Here is an 18,330-nt window from a genome sequence, read left to right as displayed (position 1 = left end):
TTTTTGCCATGGTAGATAAGTTTAAGTCTCAACAAATTGACACAATTATCCATTTCTATCAAGGTCTAATTTTCTTGCCATTTCCAGTAGATTTTTTATTTAAGTATTTTTAGATAGATAATTTTTATATTGATGTTTTCTTTTTCTATCTAGAAATAAAACTTTGCAGACTTAGAAATGAAAAGAATATTAAGATTTTTGCCTTTTCTGTCGAAGAATTATCGAATGATTTTTACTATAAATACATTAATTTTTCTTAGTCTAATTTATATGACTTGTGTTACTGTGGGTAGAAGATACCACCTTCAGAATATATTTGTCATCCTCTACAAATGTGCCTTTCCCATGTATCGGACATGATTATAATTTAAGCACTTGGCTAGGTCAGTTAAGGTCCCCATAGCTCTTCAAATTGAGATGAGGGAGGATGAGACAGAAATACCTCCATGCTGTTAAAATCTGCCCTGTTGGCCCTGATCTGAGCCCTTTCCAGGAAAAAGACATCAGACATGATATAAAACTTGTTTAAATTGGGTAATTTTTTTTTTAATCAGAAGAGAAGTAATATGGTTGGAGAAAAGACCATTTCAAAAACTCTACATGGTGGAATGCATGTAGCATTTTCAAAGACAGATTTTTTTTTTGAGGGGTGAACAGAGAGTCTGTATTGTAGGCTTTAAAAAATATAGTAAACTTGCACAAATCCAAATGTTATAGAATATCACTGAGCAAGGTTTGGTTTGGGATCTTTTTTTTTCTTATTGAAAATTCAGTCTATCCATAATACGTCTAATGATTTTCTCAGAATGCCTTCATGCAGAGAGCTCAGTTATTTTTCATGCAAGATATACAATTCTGCCCTTTGGATTTATGGAATGGAATAACAACTAAATGTTAATTCAATGGATTCACTTGCATATCTGGGAGATTCTTCCTTTTTAACATAACAGAGAGCACAAACATGGATATAACAAATAAAGCACTTAAATGTAAGGTGATGTAGTCTCAAAACACTGAGTGGAATATAAACTTTAAAAAACAACTTAGAGAAAGGATTGTTTTTATAACTTATTTTTCAATCACAAACTGTAATGGAACTGTTTGAGGATTCAGGGTCCAGTGGATCAGGGAAATGACCAGGTGCAGTCACATAACTTAAAATTTTTCTAAACTATTTTAAAATTACAGGAAAAACTACTTTTCCATTTCCTACTGGAAATGGCCCCAGTAGGGTCTATGGTTCTAGATATATATCAATTTGCATTTTGAGAATACAAATGGTAGAATTTTTGTCAACTGCAATCTGTCTCCTCCCTTTCTTCTTTTTCAGTATGTCCTCCTTTACCCAAAACCCTCTTTCAACTGCATTTGAATCCATCTTTAAAATTCCGTCTTTCATCTCCCTCTCCCCTATTTTGTACATCCTCAACTCTCTTGACCCCAATGTCCTCACTTGAATTTAGCAACTGTATTTATCTTCTGTCTCTAACTTAGGCTGAGCATCTAGATTCTGATGTGCAATGTTTCTAGATCTTCCAAACTTTGCTTCCCTCATTGGTGTTCTGATAAGAACTGGTAAACTGCCTGTAGATTTTACCCTAGCTTGGCGTGACCCTGACAGCATGTCAGCAGAAGTTGCTAGTGTCCCATTCCTGATAGAGATTTCTTCCTTCACCACAGAGAACACCCAGTGGATAATGACTACAACCAAGAGTATATACACAATAGATAAACAACACAGACAGGCTTACTCTTTCCAAAAAGCCATGAAGTTTTAAATATGTCGAGGTAATATTCTGAAATAAAGACATTTTTTTCATAGTATTTCCTGCTACTTCCTAATAATTTCTGCATTTGTGTAGGTAGATTCTCAGAACCATTGTTCATGAAAGAGTGGTATTGCAGGAAGTTTTGGCTTCTGTGTTCCAAAATAGAAGTTTTATGCTTCATGGTAGAGATAAACATTTGAATTCGAAGGCGTAGGAAACAGTAACTAAGCTTTCTATTCTGAAGAATGAATAGAGAACCAGGGTTCTCTGCCTTCAGATTAAATAAAGGCTCCATGGATTGGGGGTGGGAGAAAAGAATAAAAGGAATTATTTAATACAAAAGGACTCCTGAGCCCGATATCCCATGTATGTCTCACCATTGCCTTCTTTGGGAATATTAAAACCCTAGAGAATTATGGACACTTGAGATCAGAAGGGATATGTGGCTTTGCCCACCTGGGGCATACGGAAGTGTAATAAATAAATAAATAAATAAATAAATAAATAAATAAATAAATAATCCTATATATATATATAATATCTATATCTATATCTATATCTATATCTATATCTATCTATATATATATGATATAAAAGGCTATCATTTAATCATCAAAACCAGGATATTTGTGGGGGTAAAAGTGGTCTAGGCAAATACTAAATCTGGTGAAATACCTGGATAATTGGTGTCGACCAGGACTTATGGTAACCTGCCACTATGAAAAGCAATAGCATAGAAATTATCTATAATGTAGACAGAAAGTGCAATAGCGGTGGGGTTCCTGGGTGGCTCAGTCATTTAGGTGTCCAGCTCTTGATTTCGGCTCAGGTCATGATCTCAGGGTTGTGAGATTGTGCCTTGCATTGGGCTGTGGGGTCAGCATGGAATTTGTTTGATATTGTTTCCATCTCCCTCTGCCTCTCCCTCTGCTCACATTCTATTCTCATTCTCTCTCTCTCTCTCAAATACATCATTTTTTTTTAAGTGCAATAGTAGTTTCCTCCTCCTGGAGGCAGGAGGAAATGGGAAATTACTACTTAATGGACACAGATTTTTCAGTTTGGAGTGATGAACAAACTCTGGAAATGGATGGTGTGGTGATGGTTGCACAACAATGTGAATCTCCTTAATGCCATTGAGTTATACATTTAGAACTGGCTTAAATGGTAAATTTTTATGTTACAGATATTTTTGCCATGATAAAATATATTAATGAAAAAATTGTCTAGTAATGATTATCTAGATTGATGTATCTGAGTAAGACATACAGTATTTTTGTGTAGTTGAGAGGGTGGAGAATGTTCTCACATAGCTGAGAAGAGCACAAAAAAAATGCCACCAAGAACTGGAGAACTCAAATACAGGTTGAAGAGCAACCTATGAGCAATATAGAATATGAGCAACATAGAAGACCTGATGGGAATGAGGATTTAAGTCCCAAGTTAGAAAAATATGTGAACTCTATCCCTACTGTTGTCAGTGGTATATATTTGTTGAGTAAGTACATATGCTAATTTTAGGCAGCATTTTGCAAATCGTGAGTATTCTATGGAACCCACATGCTAGATGTAACACATCTGTCCTGTCATCTCACTTTATGTTGGGATAGTAGCAACTTCCTAATAAAGTGCTGTTTCTTGCTGAGAAGTGTGCTAACCCTTCAAGCCAGCTGCATTATTCAAGAGGAGGAAAGATTCATCTGCGGGTTTTTGATTAATGATACATTCTGCACTCCTCTCCCCATCAATACATTCTTTCTTTAAAACCATAATGTTCTGAACTCACCCCACTACGAAGGGGGCATAGTTAAAAAGAGTGTGTTGTTCTGATTCCATTTAAGTGACCTAGCAAGCAGAGGATTTGCATTCAAACTAGATTTGGTCCTAGGGTGGTCATTAGAGATGTTGTGAATAAATTAGAGATTGCATATTAGCTCCATATTCTCAAGATGGTCGTGTGAAATGAAAATTATTTCCAGGTTTTTTTGAGTTTTTGTTTTTGTTTTGTTTGCAGCTCCTATTCAGTGACATATTTGGCAAAAAGCTATGCCTTTCATGAAGCTGGGAAATAGTTTACATCAAATTAGAGAAATAGCATAGCTACTGTTATCAATACAAAATTAAATTTCACATATACACAAAATTGATATTTATTTCTTCTGTCCTTTCTTTCTGGACAATGCATCTTTGGATTTTACAGTTCTTATTACATTCCTTACTGTTATGTATTTATTTTCATAGCAATTGCGGTCCTGTAGAAACTTAGATTTTTTTTTTATTCATTGTTTACTTGCAAACATTATGCAAACTATGCAAATACAAAAAGGTAAGCGTTTTATTTTTACCTTTGCTTTCTTACTTTAGAGAAATGTTTGCTTTTTTTTTTTTAATGTAATGGAAGACTGACAGTATGTTTGATTTAGAAAGTATCTTCAAAATCAGTTCTGTTTACTTCAGATATGAATCCTTGAAACAGACCCCAGACCATAAAAAAGATTTGTAACTGTGATACTTGGTGGCTATCTAACTTTGGGCCCTCTTGGCTTATGGAAATGCAGTTTTCTCACCTGTAAAATGTGGATGATTACATTGACCTCATAGAGTTGCTGTGATGGAGTTATTTGCTTTGCAATCATTTCCATTTATATATAACTAGCAAAAAATTTTAGAGGAGGATTGAAGTTTGGAAATTTTATCCAACTGGCAAATGTGATTGTATCTATTTAAAAGGTGTACACGTGATGATTTGACATACATTGTAGGACGATTATCAAGATCAAGATAATACAACCATCACTTCACACAGTTAATGTATGTGTGTGTGTATGTGTGTGTGTACTCTTTGCACATGGCTCAGGGAGAGGAAAATGAGAATATGTAAGTCAAACAATAAAAACTTACAGTTCTAAGAAGATTAAGTTCTGAGGATTTAATGAACAGCAAGGTGACTATAGTTAATAATAGAGTATTATATAATTAGCAAATTTGAGAAGTTTATTTTTATATATTTAGGTAAGCACTCTATCAAATTTAGAAAAGAAAAAGTTGGTGGAACACACAGCTAAAATATTTTCCCCAGTTTAATATTAACACATAGATCATTTTCTTAATTTTTTCTGTCTCTTCTTATGAAACAAACATTTAAGTAGAAAATATAGAAAACCTAGGAGAGGATAATAAAGAAAATTTGTTAGTATCTGTTGAAATCTAGGGCAGCTTATATAGATAGATGATTCTCTCACTCTCAGATAACAAAAAGTCCCCCAGTCATTTATAATCACAAGTAAGAGACTCCCCTCAGTAATAAATGTGTCCACTATAGTGTAATAAGAAATTACACATTTATTTGCAGCTGGCTTCTGACTAAGGTCAAGAAAAAGAGGCTGGTGGTTTCTCCTCTGTTCCGTCTCTGCCACACACTTCATCTGCCCTCTCCATTCTCAGCCATTCTTCTTATAAATATAATTTCGAATATTAGTATAAAACAGTCTGCCTTGCCTGTGCTCCCATGCCCAAGGTCTCCCAATGATTGTTTTGAGGCCCTTCCACTTGACTGATGACAAAGGGGGAATGTCTTAACCCTTCCTTTCACCATGGCAGCATGGAGGGAAAAGGCCATAACCCATTGACAACCTCCCTCTCTACTCTCAGCCTTCCTTAATCTATTTTGTAGGTAAGGGTCACAAAACCAATTCTCTCGTGCTCTCTTTGCCATACTCACTGGGGTACCCTCACTCCTCTATTTGTAAGATGGGGAGGGTTGATGCCTGTTGCCTTTGCGACTCAAAAACTGACACAGAAGGAGTCTGTTTTTACATCCGGTTATAATCATTCCCTTAGGATATCTTATATGAAGTGGGTTTCTGCATCTAAGAATATTACCACATTAAGACTCTTGACACATGCTAGTAAAGCTTTATCTCTCCAAATAAAAATATTATATCAATTCATGCTTTCTTCCTTACCACATAATACTAAAAAAAAGAAAAAGAAAAATAGAGCAAATGAGAACAGGGGCGAGGAAAAAGCAAGGGCCTTAGAAAATAGGTACAGTATAGCATCATAGGAAGAACTAAGTACAATTTGACAGAAGATGAAGTGGAGTTTTTTTTTTTTTTTAAATATTTATTTGAGGAGAGAAGAAAGGTGTATGAAGTAGGGAGTAGGGGGATGGGGTAGAGGCAGAGAGAGAGAGAATCCCAAGCAGACTCCACACTGAGCGTGGAGCCCAACTTGGGCCTTGATTTCATGACCCTGAGATCATGACCTGAGCTAATATCAAGAATCAGATGCTTAGAGACTGAGCCATCCAAGTGCTCCAAGGTAGAAGTTTTTATAAATCAGATAAATCCATGTTGAACCACCCTCCAGCATAAATAATTCATCCCAGCCCACTTCTCTCAATGAGCAGTACATTTGATTACTAATTGCTCTCAGATTCTAGCCCTGAAAGGATTATGGAGAGCTTGATTTATGTAATCATTTTACAACTCTTTCCATATAGCATAGCATAGTGTGGCCATCTTAATTCAGGTCAGCACAGTATTTGCAAAGATAGCATGAAATGTTAGAAGATGTTTCTGTTTTGAGTTTCTGCCACTTCCTAGTGGGTTGATGCTAACACTGTTACTCCATATCAATGGGATTTAGTTTCCTCATCTCTGTAATTGAAATAATAATGTCTTTTTTGCTAGCTCGTGGTAATTATGATATGAGATGGGATGGGAATTTGTAAACTGTAAAGATCTTAGAGAAATCAAATATGTTGCCTTGTCAATCACCTGTCATCCCTGAGGGAGAGTTGGAAGTTTCTAATTAATCTCCCTTGACCTATTTTCTCTTTTTGACCCTGTCCATGCTATTCTTTTTCTTCTCGCATGAGATTTCATATGTCAAATGTACTTTGCATTTTTCTGGGTGCATATTAGCTATCCAGAAAATACTAGTTCTTGCTTTTTTTTTTTCTCTTCTTCTAGTTTCCCAACTCCTTGGAAATAGCTGATAATGCAATATTGTCAAAGCTCTTTCTTTCCAAATAGGCAGCAGAGGGTATGTGTATTCAGGATACATCCTGCTTGTCCTTCTCGTACTTATTGGATTCAGCTTTGTTTGCATAGAAGGCATTTTCCTCCTAGTCTAATTCAGTGAAAATGATGTCAATTGTTCCCCTATTGCCTGAGATCAACTCCTAGATTAGGTAAATTATGTATCTTCACTTTATTTTTAATTTAGTTTTATTGATGTAAAAACAATGGGAATAGCAAAATGGTTCTAGTGTCAATGGTATTTAAAAAACAAGCAGAAAGGTAATAAAATGCATTATTACTTTAGATTCCCCTTTCCTTGTTATTCACTTGTGGGGAGAATCCAATCTTGAGAGAAAATGTAGAATGTGATTTTGTGCCAGTAGTAATTAGCAAGAACAGCTTGATGAGAAACAGTGATGGAAGAATCAATGACAAACATCAATACAGTAAAGCCCAAACAAGGCTTCTGTTTTTCATATTAGGTCTTTACACATTGACTTAACCAAATGATTGAGAAATGACATTCTTAATCCCAAATAGTGTGCCATAAATAGATTGTAAACCACTTTGACCTTCTTAGACTATGTCAAGCTTTTCCAATTTCCCTAGAGTATACTACAAGGTTTTGTTACCAGTAATGTCTTCTCATTAACTACTACTATTGTTTCATCAAATAGAGCTTTTAAATTAAGCCTAAAAATTGCAGTAAACTTAGGAATTCAAGAGAAACATAAAAATTTTTCCTTAAGATTGCATACTCAGGTCTTGGTGCAAACAGAGTCATGAGAAAGGTTATATATTTTTGTTGTTTGATTGTTTTAAATAATCAAAAACGTGTACTTGGCTTGATCCAAATTTCTTCTCTCTTTCACCAACATAAATGAAAAGACATAGGATTGCATCTTTCCGAGTTTGCTGATGTACCACTAAATACATACCCTTTTAGTGAAACGTTGGCACCTTATGCTCTATGCTTAGGCCAGGATTTCTCAATTTTGGCACTCTGTATTTCAGACTGGGTAGTTCTTTGTTATGGAGAACCCTGATATATTGTGGGGTGTTTAGCAGCATCCTTGGCCTGCCTTTCCTGGATTGCAGTAGCACTACTGAATTGTGATTATCAAAAATATCTCAAGACATTAGCAAAATATCCTTGAATGGGGACTCTTGCAAATCAGACCTTACTAGACTGCAGTGGTTCTTGATCATGAATGTGCATTCAAATCACCTGGGAGATATATTTTTTTGGTTGTAAAATAATTTACTAAAGGCACTATTTGTTAAACATTAAACTAATAATTTGTTACCAATAAGGTACGTCATTGTAAACATGACAAAATGATTTCAAGAGATACATGGCTAGTAGGTAAACAGTACAATTTTAAGTGACAGCTTTCCTATTTACAAGATCATATTCCTTCCAGCGACTCCAGGGGCTTGCAAGTGATGCTACTGCTTGTGACAGTTACCTGAGAGGGGAGCTTGGAGCTCATAACTGGTTTGAGATCACTACTGCTAAAGAGGTCTTACAAAGCTCCAAAAATCTTCACTCATAAGGTCATTTGAAAACTTTTGAGCTTAGAAATCAGGATATTTTCTATATCTCACCAAAAAACATCAAAAAGATATGGATTCAAAACCCCAAAAGAACTAGCTGGAGGGTACAAGCCCTGTAACATGTCCAAGCATGAATTGGTGAGCTCTGCCACTAAGCACATCACAGAAAATGGAGGAAATAATCCAAAAGTAGCTATTGAACATTAGCACCATAATAAACATGGCTCATATAGCTAAAGACTAGATTGTTTATCCCACCAGGTAACATTCATTTATAGCTCTAATGCTGAAAGAGCAGCTTTTTAATGTACAAGTGATCTAAGTACAGAAGTCTGGTTTTAATTCCTATGAGAAAAATGTTAAACAAAATACAAACTAAACAGCATCCCAGAGGCAGTGAATCTTACTGTACTAAAGCATATACAGATTAAGGCTTTACCTTGGTACATAAACAATTTTGAAATTAGGTTGGAACATTACCAACAAATCAGTTACAAAGAATTCAAGCAATTGGTTTAAGAATCTGTAGTGGGACTCAGTTCAAAAGTATTAGGCATCTTACATTCAACTTATGCCCTTAGCTGCCATAATAAGTGTTACTGTAACTTCACTCCCTGAAATGCCACCCATAGTTTTGAATTCAAGCCAGTCAAGTGTTAAAAGAATTTGGTTCATTAATGAAAAAGCCTAATAATTCAATTAAACTCTTCTAACTAGAGAATGATCCAAGTACAGGAAGTTTCCCTGTTTTAGTATTTGTAGTTTCAAATGCCCTTTTGGTTTACTGAGTAAACTGAACACATTTCCTGATAAATACCACCACTGGACAGTAGATCTAAATGTTAAGATTTTACTAAGTCAAGGTTTCAGGCTGGTACAATGTTCCTACTAGGTCATGTTTCAATTGATCTTTCCAATGTCAGGGGAAAAAATGAAAGACAAAGACTAACATGGTTTGAAAAAGAAAATAAAGGCAAACTATTCCTAAAGCTCTATATTATGAAGAGTCTCCAATTTTATGCATGTATAGATCTTGTTTTAGCCACAATGCCAGAAGAAAAGTTTCAGTGTAGAGGTTTACAATCTAGATAAAAGGCTCTACAATTTCCCTACATGTTTATCTATTTACTGTGCAGAATTATAACCACAGACATTTTAATATAGCTCTCAGATCTGAAAATGTCTTTATTTTTTAGAAAATGAATTCCAGCAAGGTTAAAAAGGTATAGGTGCAGAATTGGATGTAGTCATTCAAAGCATTCGATTAAGAATATGGCAATATAAATATTTGAAAAGCATCTCTTAGGTGTTCAAAACAAAAAATGTATAAGTCATTTCTAACTAATTTGAGCTTTATAGCATTTCCTAGATGGGGAAAAACAGTTAACATTAGAAAGTCCTGAAAGCTTTGTCCTTGACTAATTACATCAGATGGTTTGCCTTTGATCAAATTCCTTAACATGGATAAAAGCATTACATAGGTCCACTGTTAAACAGACAACATGTTGCAAATTACTTCTGGTTTAATGTATTCCTACAGGGCGTAGAAAATAAAAGATGTCGAGGTGGCTTTGGACTAAGTTTAATAGTCATCTCCTCTGCTGACAACTTCTTTACACGTTGGACACAACAGTATGGTATGTTCAAACTGTGCTGTATATGATCCTTTAATATCACATGATGGTGGATATGGATCTACAATGCCCAAGTCACACAGATTCTTCAAAGCCATGAAGTATTTACTTTCTCCCAAGTGATCCAGCCACCTGCAGCAGAAGGCTAGGGTGCCAAAGTTTTCATTGATGACGTTCAGCAAGTGTTTTGTTCTTGGAAGCCTGATTGGCACGTGTCCAACATCAAGATTTTTCATATAATGTGAACATTCCATGTCATCATGAACAACGCCTTTTCCTGTGCTTCCAAAGGTTTCAATGGCATACCCTTCTCCTTCCTCTATTCTTGTTGCCTCTTCTCCTTTCACAATTGGCACTGTTTTCCCAGCATGTATTCTATATCGCCCAATTGAATGTCCATTTAGGTTACAGATTGGTTTCACTTGATATGTCTTCCCATTATTTCAACCTCCTAGGATTCCATAACTTCTTGGATGGCCTCACCAACATCACATAGACGGACATCAATTCCAGCACACTTTATTCCAGTGTTAGTGGCATCCTTTACAGCTTTTAATAATGTATCATATTTGGGATTAAAAGTAATGGTAAAAGCACAGTCAATAATCCTACCACTTATATGTGTTCCAAAATCTATCTTACAGATGTCAACATACTGTGACACTGTTGTATTACCACCATTTGGAGTATAATGGGCAGCAGAGTTATTCAGAGAACACCCAGTAGGAAATGCCAAGCCTGCATTTAATCCATTCTCTTTAATTAGCTTTCGTGAACAGTCTTCCAATTTTTCACAGATTTCTATCATTGTCATCCCAGGCTTGATCCAGCTCACAACATATTTTCTAACTTGTCAATGTGCTTCCACAGCTTCTCGAAAATCATTCCAAATCTCTTCACTAGCTTGATCTAATGCTTTCTTTTCTTCACTTGTAGTTCTCCAAGAAGCTGTTCGCCCATCTTGTGTGGGTAGGTACTCTCATTCTTGTCCTTTGGGAAATACACCATTAGGATACAGGTCACACACTGGAACTGAGGGAGGGTCTGTTTGAACTTTTGGTCCTCTCTTCTTTTTCTTCTTTCCAGTTGCTCCATCTCCATCCCCATCTCCATCGTCATCATCTCTCTCTTTCTCTTCCAATGCTTGCTTTACAATTGTCTTGCTACCTCATCAACTGAGGCTCCTGATTCTTTATCAGGTTCTTGTTTTCCTGCTGTGGCAGCCCCTTTACTCTTGTTCTTCCATCTTTTTTTCTTGGCTGCTTCCTCAGTGGTAGAGGCAGCTCCATCTTCTCTGTCGTTTGGATCCAGGTCGCCATTCAGGTGGCTCCCAGAGGACGCTGCCTCCTCCACGCCTGCCACGTTGCCCAAGAGAGCATGCGAGAGAGTGAGCCGTGGGAAATATTTTAAAAAAATACCCAGACTCACCCCAGATCAGTTGAATAAAGATCCATAGATGATCGAGTACTAAAACTGACTGAAATAGGTTGCCCTTATAAATTTGATATGCTTGCTTTGGGAACAAACCTACAACGTCTCCTTTTTTCAGGGTTCCTTATCTTTTTAATTTAATACTTTTTAGAATCCAGAGTTGCTTCATGAGTCTCCTGTAGTACAGTGGGGCTAAAAGGATGACACAGATTAAGCTCTATTGAAAGTCTCTCATGGACAAGAATAAATTCAAATGAAGTCAAGACAATTCATTTTATTTGCAGCTACTTTCTGGCATGTAGACTATAACAGGAGTTCTTAAGTGACATTTCTGGGAATCTGCATCAGCATAACTTGGGAACTTGTTAGAAATACAAAATTTTGGAAACTCTACCCAGATCTTTTTACTTAAATACTCAGGGACAGGGTCCAGCAATTTGTGTTTTGAGCCTCCAGGTGATTCTGAAGCATACTCAAATTTGAAAACTATGTACAAGAGACCTTTTCCATATTTGCTCATATGTTTTCAATGTTCTTCCAATTGGCCCTGGTAGCCCCATCCTTCACAAGACTTAGATAAATGCTATACATTTTCATTTAACCTTTTGGATACTTTCCTTTATGATTCCATTTGTCATAAATGTTCATTATTGAACTATGCCATATATACATGGGTTACATAATTCTACAGTAGAGGAGTGTTAGAGATAGAAGACAGCTGAGAGGAAGCAGAGGGAGTTGAACACAGATCAAGCAGAGTGAGTGCTACAGATGCACTTCCCAGATATACTGGCTGCACCATGGTCTGTTCAGGTTCCTAACAAAAGTTTAGTATGACTTCCACAGGTAACATTTAGCATCTAGTGGGCCAGGGGAGGATGGCATGCAAGAGACATTCAGAAGAGTAGACCACGTGCAGAAAAAGAAGATGCTAGATGCAGACACTGATGATTGCTGAGGGAAGGAAACAAAGGTGCTTTGTGCTTTTCCATATTATATTAATTCTAAGTAAACTAAACCATTATTTTGTACACCCCTAACTTCAGCAGCTTAATTCTTTGTTTTAAGTCAATAATGGAGGTGAGTTCCTATACTACCACCAAGTGTTACTTGCTAGTTGATATAATTATTTTTCAGTGAACAAGATCATGGAACTTACCTTTCTGTGGAAAATATCATAATTTTTATATGAACACTGGACTGTGAGGAGCAGGGTGGAAATGTTTTTGTTTGTTTGTTTCCTTGTTTTGGAGAGAGAGAGAGTGAGTGGGGGTAGAGGAGGACAGGCAGAGAGAGAATCGTTAGCAGGCTCCACGCCCAGCATGGAGTGTGACATGGGGCTCAATCTTATGACCCTGAGATCATGACCTGAGCCAAAATCAAGGGTCTGATGCTTAATCAACTGAGCCACCTCAGCACCCAGAAAATGGATTTTAGTTAGAAGGACATTAAAGGAATCCAGAAGAAAGATGTTCTTTCAGCAGATGAGGGTAGTAGGCATAGATGAATTATTGGCTTTGAGATCTAGTTTGGAGTTCTTAGAATTTCCCATTGGAGTCCATGTAAAAGAGAAGAATAAAGCATGACTTCTGAGTTTTTTCCCTACTCATTTGGGTGGATGTAAAATAATTGAAATTGAGAAAGCTGGGGAGAAGCAGTATTAAAGGACTGATGAATTAAGTTGTCTGTTTGGAACATATTAAAACTCTAGGAATCCCATTATACATAAAAATGAAGATGCCAAGAAAGAGTGATAAAGAAGTCTGGAACTCAGGGGGAAGGGATTAGGCTTGAGATTTCAATTTGGGCACTATCTGCATAGAGAGGTATAAAGCCCTGGGAGCGAATAAAATCACCTAAATGAGAGAAAGAGAAAGAGAGAGAGAAAAAAAAGATGCCCGAAGTTCTGTTTTTTCAACTTGGTATTACTTTAAACTCAGTAGTAGTCTGTTATTTTTATCATGTTGAATTCCATTTTTCTTGAATTTAATGTTACTCTTAAGATCATACATAAGGCTTAAAAAATAATTTCACAATTTTTACTGAGCAAATGACATTGTAATGTGTAGCTCACTGAGAGTAGCTTCTCTGTTACTATTATGGTGTCAAAGCTTTCCATTGGGGCTGACAGGGACTGGTGCTTAGGTAATCAGTAGGCTTCTGAGCAGCTTAGCAACTCTGAGCCAGAAAGATTACTTTTTTATTCAAGTCATTAAAATTTTCCTGTTATGTTCTTTGTTTTGGCTGCCTTTTACTTAATTGTCTCATGAGGTGTTCTAAGCCAAACAGCCATATGAGGTCAACCAGAAGAAGAACTAAACTGTGAAAATAATCACATTTCTTTAATAAAATATTTTTGAAAATTGGAGATGAAGGATGAACATTCAGAGTATAAGATAGCTTCCATTTTTCAATTAAAAGAAATTTTATCCCCCAAATGATGGTAATTTATAAAATTATGAGTTTGTGTGTATGCATGAAGTCCTACATGTATATAACCATGTAGAGGGTACATTATTCTCCACGAAAAATTTTATGACTCGTATATCAAGTAAATATATTTTGGTAATATCCCTGCAGTTGATAACATAACCCTTTGTGGGCTAGACTAACCACATGGCTTCCCAACTGGGCTGTAAAAAAATCAACAGCCACTTTAGAGTTCCTGGGGGCAGTATTAGTAAGATTTAACTTGTCTAGTTTGGGCCAGTATGTTGCTTCTCTATCTTTTGCAATTCCATGGGGTCTTCTCCTTAGCCTTGGTGCTTGAGAAAGCTTTGGTGGAAGGCATTCTGCAAATAACTCACTTGGCTCTGACAGGCCAAGAAATCCAGTCTGGAGCCAAGATAAACTCAGTGATCATTTCTGCATTCATTTATTAACACGGTGAATTTGATTATTCTTTAGAGATTATTGGAAAAGCAGTTTCAGATAATAGATTTGAATTTGTACCCTGATGCCAGTTATGCGTCATTTGTATTTTTTTTTTCTTAAGACCTTGGAAAACAACTAGATAGAAATGTTCTTTTTGCATCTCTGAATTCACCCTTAATGAGAGAGCAGTTTTCATGCCAAAGGAGAAAAGTAGGGAAACAAAACCACATGATTCTGTAATACTGACTTTCTATTAAAACTAAAAGCAAATTGGCAAGTGGGAGATGCAGGAGGACATGTGTAGCTAAGCCTTCTGTTGAAGGCTCAATGTGAAATTTCCTTTGCCCTGAACATATCTAAATAGGTGCTACAAGAAAAAAAAATTGGAGAGATTGTTAGTATTTGAGTTCCTTTTGTATAGAATTTCGTATAGAATTTCATGTAGAAAAAGCTCCACTTAGTATAGATGCTGGGTTTTGGAGAGCCACAGAGGTAAGAGAAGATAAAATAGATAATTTTACCTTGTTAACATAAAACAATATAATCAAATGCTCACTTGAACTTCACACATCACAGAGACATTAATTCAACATTTACAGGGTACCTACTGTGTGCCAGGAACTAGGCTGTGTGTTATAAATATTAAGATTAGTGAGATGTGAACAACCTTCTCAAGAGATGCGCAGTTCTAGCCTTTGGCTCTGAGACTAAATTCTGAGTGGGTCAATGCTCCTCTAGCTCCTATATTTTTTTGTATTTCAGAGACAAGAACTACATAACTTGATGGTTACTTTTTTGCATCAATTTAACTGGGACACGGGGTGCTCAGAATTTACTCAAAGATTATCCTGGGTATGCCTGAGTTTGGGGATGAGATCAACATTTGAATGAATAGACTAAGTAAGACAGATTGGGGTAAGCATCACGCACTCCTTTAGAGGTCTAAATAGAACAGAAAGTGGGGTAAGGGGGAATTTTCTCTGCCTAAGTGTTTTCAAATTGTGGACGTCAGTCTTGCCCTGCATCTGGATTGGAACTTGCACCATCAGTTCACCTTGTTCTCAGGCTTCCAGACTTGGGCTAAGGCTATACTACTGGCTCTTCTGTGTTTTCAGCTTGTAGACAGCAATTGGTGGCATTTCTAAGCCTTCATTATCCTGTAGACAATTATAAGACTCTCTCTTATGTCTACCTCTTTGCATCTCTGTATCATCTCTATATATCTGTATGTATCCTGTTGGTGCTATTTCTTAAGAGAACCCCGACTAATATACCTGTGACTACAGGAGCAAGTATAGAGAAACAAAGCAGGACAATCAGCACAGTTTCCCAAAGGGGTACCCTGTAGCACCCAGGGGTTTCATTTTCTTTGTGAAATGAAAGAAAGTTCATTTCAGTGCCACTGATTCCGGAAACAACAGTTTAGGTTGATCTTAGGGAATGAATTCTTAAAAATTAAGAACTTTTTGAACTAAAGCTAAAGAGTGGGAATCAGATAAGCTAAGAATAGGCCTATCTATGCTTAGAAATGTGCATATATACCAGTCACAAGTGGATTTTAGATTTACAGGAAAGATACAAAAACTAATAATAATTTGGAAGGAGATTTACCCAATTTGTAGTAGGAAATGAACTGGGGCTTGATGTCCAAGTAGCAAAGAGAGTGGCTTGAATACTCATACCTACTTTCTTTAGCTTGAATAAAAATTTTGCCCTTTATATTTGCCTAACTGCAGTAAGCCACAGTTGGTCAAAGGTCACCAACAAAGCAGATGCATGAATTTTGATTTAATGACACTAAAGTATTTGCTTGATTAAATTTCATGTAACATGCAGCCATCCTACAATACCCACAAAAGGATCAAGTGGGGGGATAAAAACCACACAACAGAGGAATATTGTGGTCTTAAAAGCAATAGTCACCTAGAAAAACTCACCACAGTTGTGCTCAATTGCTCTACTTTGTGAAGGCTCACTTGAGTTTTGTGAAGTTTTGTTAAATTCTCAAATAAGGTGCTGAAAGGAAAAAATGTGGAACCATTTGAGCCTGCAGTCTCAGTGTGTACTTGTGATATGTTAGGGAATTACGGGCAGTAGAAGTTGACCAGTGTTTGTCCATGGTGGTTTCCTAGTCAGCACTAAAAATGCCACAGAAAGTTCTAGAAGATTTTGGAATGGAACATATTTATGGTCATTTTTTTTTTCCCACTAAGTGGTTAAAACTTACAGATTTTGTTATATGTGTGAACTAAACTTCTCCTTTAGCTTCACGTATGAATCTTTATATTATCACTAGAAATACAACATGGGACCACCATCCACATAGTCTCTTGCTATTTCAAAAAGAAACAGACCAAAAAAATCCAGTATTAAAGAACTAGAACTACTTCCTCATCCTTTCCTTGAATAACTTTCTACCTGAATGCTATTTTTGTCTACATTCATTTCTCTGCTTTACTTGCAGTGAATGTTTACCATCACTGGCCACCTGGTAGAGTTACTTATGAGCAACATACAGCTATGTAGCTACGCAGGACTGGTCTGATTCTCTTTCCAACAACATGCTAACTCTGTGACAGTTTATCCCTATGCATCTAGTTTCTTCAACTATAATATTGTGGTAATTTTTTTGTTGGTGGCATTATTCTATGGACTGAAATAATAAACATATAATATTGATTCTGGCCCTGAGCAAATACATAGTGCATATTTTTTGGTTTATTTTATAGATATTTGCAAGTATCTTCCGTATGTTTAGCACTTGTCTAATTTCTGGCAAAAAAGAGGTGAAAAAGATCTGATTTCTTGTAAGGTTAAATTATATCTGCAAAGCTTTATTAGTGTATTCTATAAAGTTTCACTGACTTTCAGTTGCATATGAGTTAATAGAGAAGAAACAAAGGCTGTACAAGCTGGGCTGATGTTCATTAGCTTACCATTGTTTGGAGGTACTGATTGCAGCTGGCATCTTATCAAGTTGGGTGGTGCCTGTGATGTAGCAGTTGTTCACTATCTGAATGTTATTTTTGGAGATAAAATACTTGATGAAATAATCCATGAAAAGGGATTATTTCAGGGTTTGTTATTTCAGGAAAAGGATATCTGGCCCAGAGTAAGTGTTTAGTAAGCATTAATTTTTTTTATTACCATTATGTAAAGATAAATTGTATTCATAGTAAGGAGTATATAGTGTAGGGTTAGAGGACAAAAATTTTCCAAAAGACCATAATATAAAGCAAATGATTAGCACCACTTAAAATTCTAGCACGTTTTGGGAGGGAGATCTTGTCCCTATGACAACAATTGGGAAATGTAAAATAATAAGAGGACTGAACTAGAGATGGAGAATTGACCTGGTTTAGACATCTGAAGATGGGGAGGAGAGGTTACAAGTCCAGTAAACAAAAACAGAACAGTCCAAGGCAGGGGAATCAGGAAAGGATAGAAAATATAAGAGGATGAATGGAAGAAACAAAAAGCCGTTCCGTATAACTGCAGCATAGGTTAGGCATATTCCAAGAAGTGAATGAGAGACATACTTTAAAGGGCTATTTATCTAAGAACCTTTTTAAATTTATTCATGAAAGACACACAGAGAGAGGCAGAGACACAGGCAGAGGGAGAAGGAGGCTCCCCACAGGGAGCCCAATGCAGGACTAGATCCCAGGACCCCAGGATCATGCTGAGCCGAAAGCAGAGGCCCAACTGCTGAGCCACCCATGTGTCCTTACTTTAAAGGGTTCTTAATGCCAGCCTGGAACTTGGATTTGGCTCAGCAAATAGATAAAGTGTAACAGTCACTCCAGTGGCAGCTGCAACCTCTCACCTTGTCATAGAACCATGTAAATCAGGGTAGGTTAGGCTTCTCAACCTCAGCATTATTAACCTTTGGTTGGCTAATGCTTTCTTGAGAAGGGACCATTCTGTGCCTTATAAGATGTTTATTAGCATCTTTGGCCTCTGTCCACTAGATAACAGGAGTATCCCTGTTGTGTGACAACCAAAAATATTTTTAGATATTGCCAGATGTCTATGAGG

At 36.5% G+C, this 18,330-nt stretch overlaps 1 pseudogene; it reads right to left on the bottom strand.

The window, feature by feature from the left end:
* Positions 1–9,816: 9,816 nt before the first annotated feature.
* Positions 9,817–17,260, bottom strand: LOC140610775 (methionine aminopeptidase 2 pseudogene; annotated as a pseudogene).
* Positions 17,261–18,330: the final 1,070 nt, after the last annotated feature.

Source organism: Canis lupus, chromosome 2, assembly GCF_048164855.1.
Source record: "Canis lupus baileyi chromosome 2, mCanLup2.hap1, whole genome shotgun sequence".
Classification (NCBI taxonomy): Eukaryota; Metazoa; Chordata; class Mammalia; order Carnivora; family Canidae; genus Canis; species Canis lupus.
Note: the sequence above shows the minus strand (reverse complement) of the source record. Positions and strands in the feature narration are given on the sequence as shown.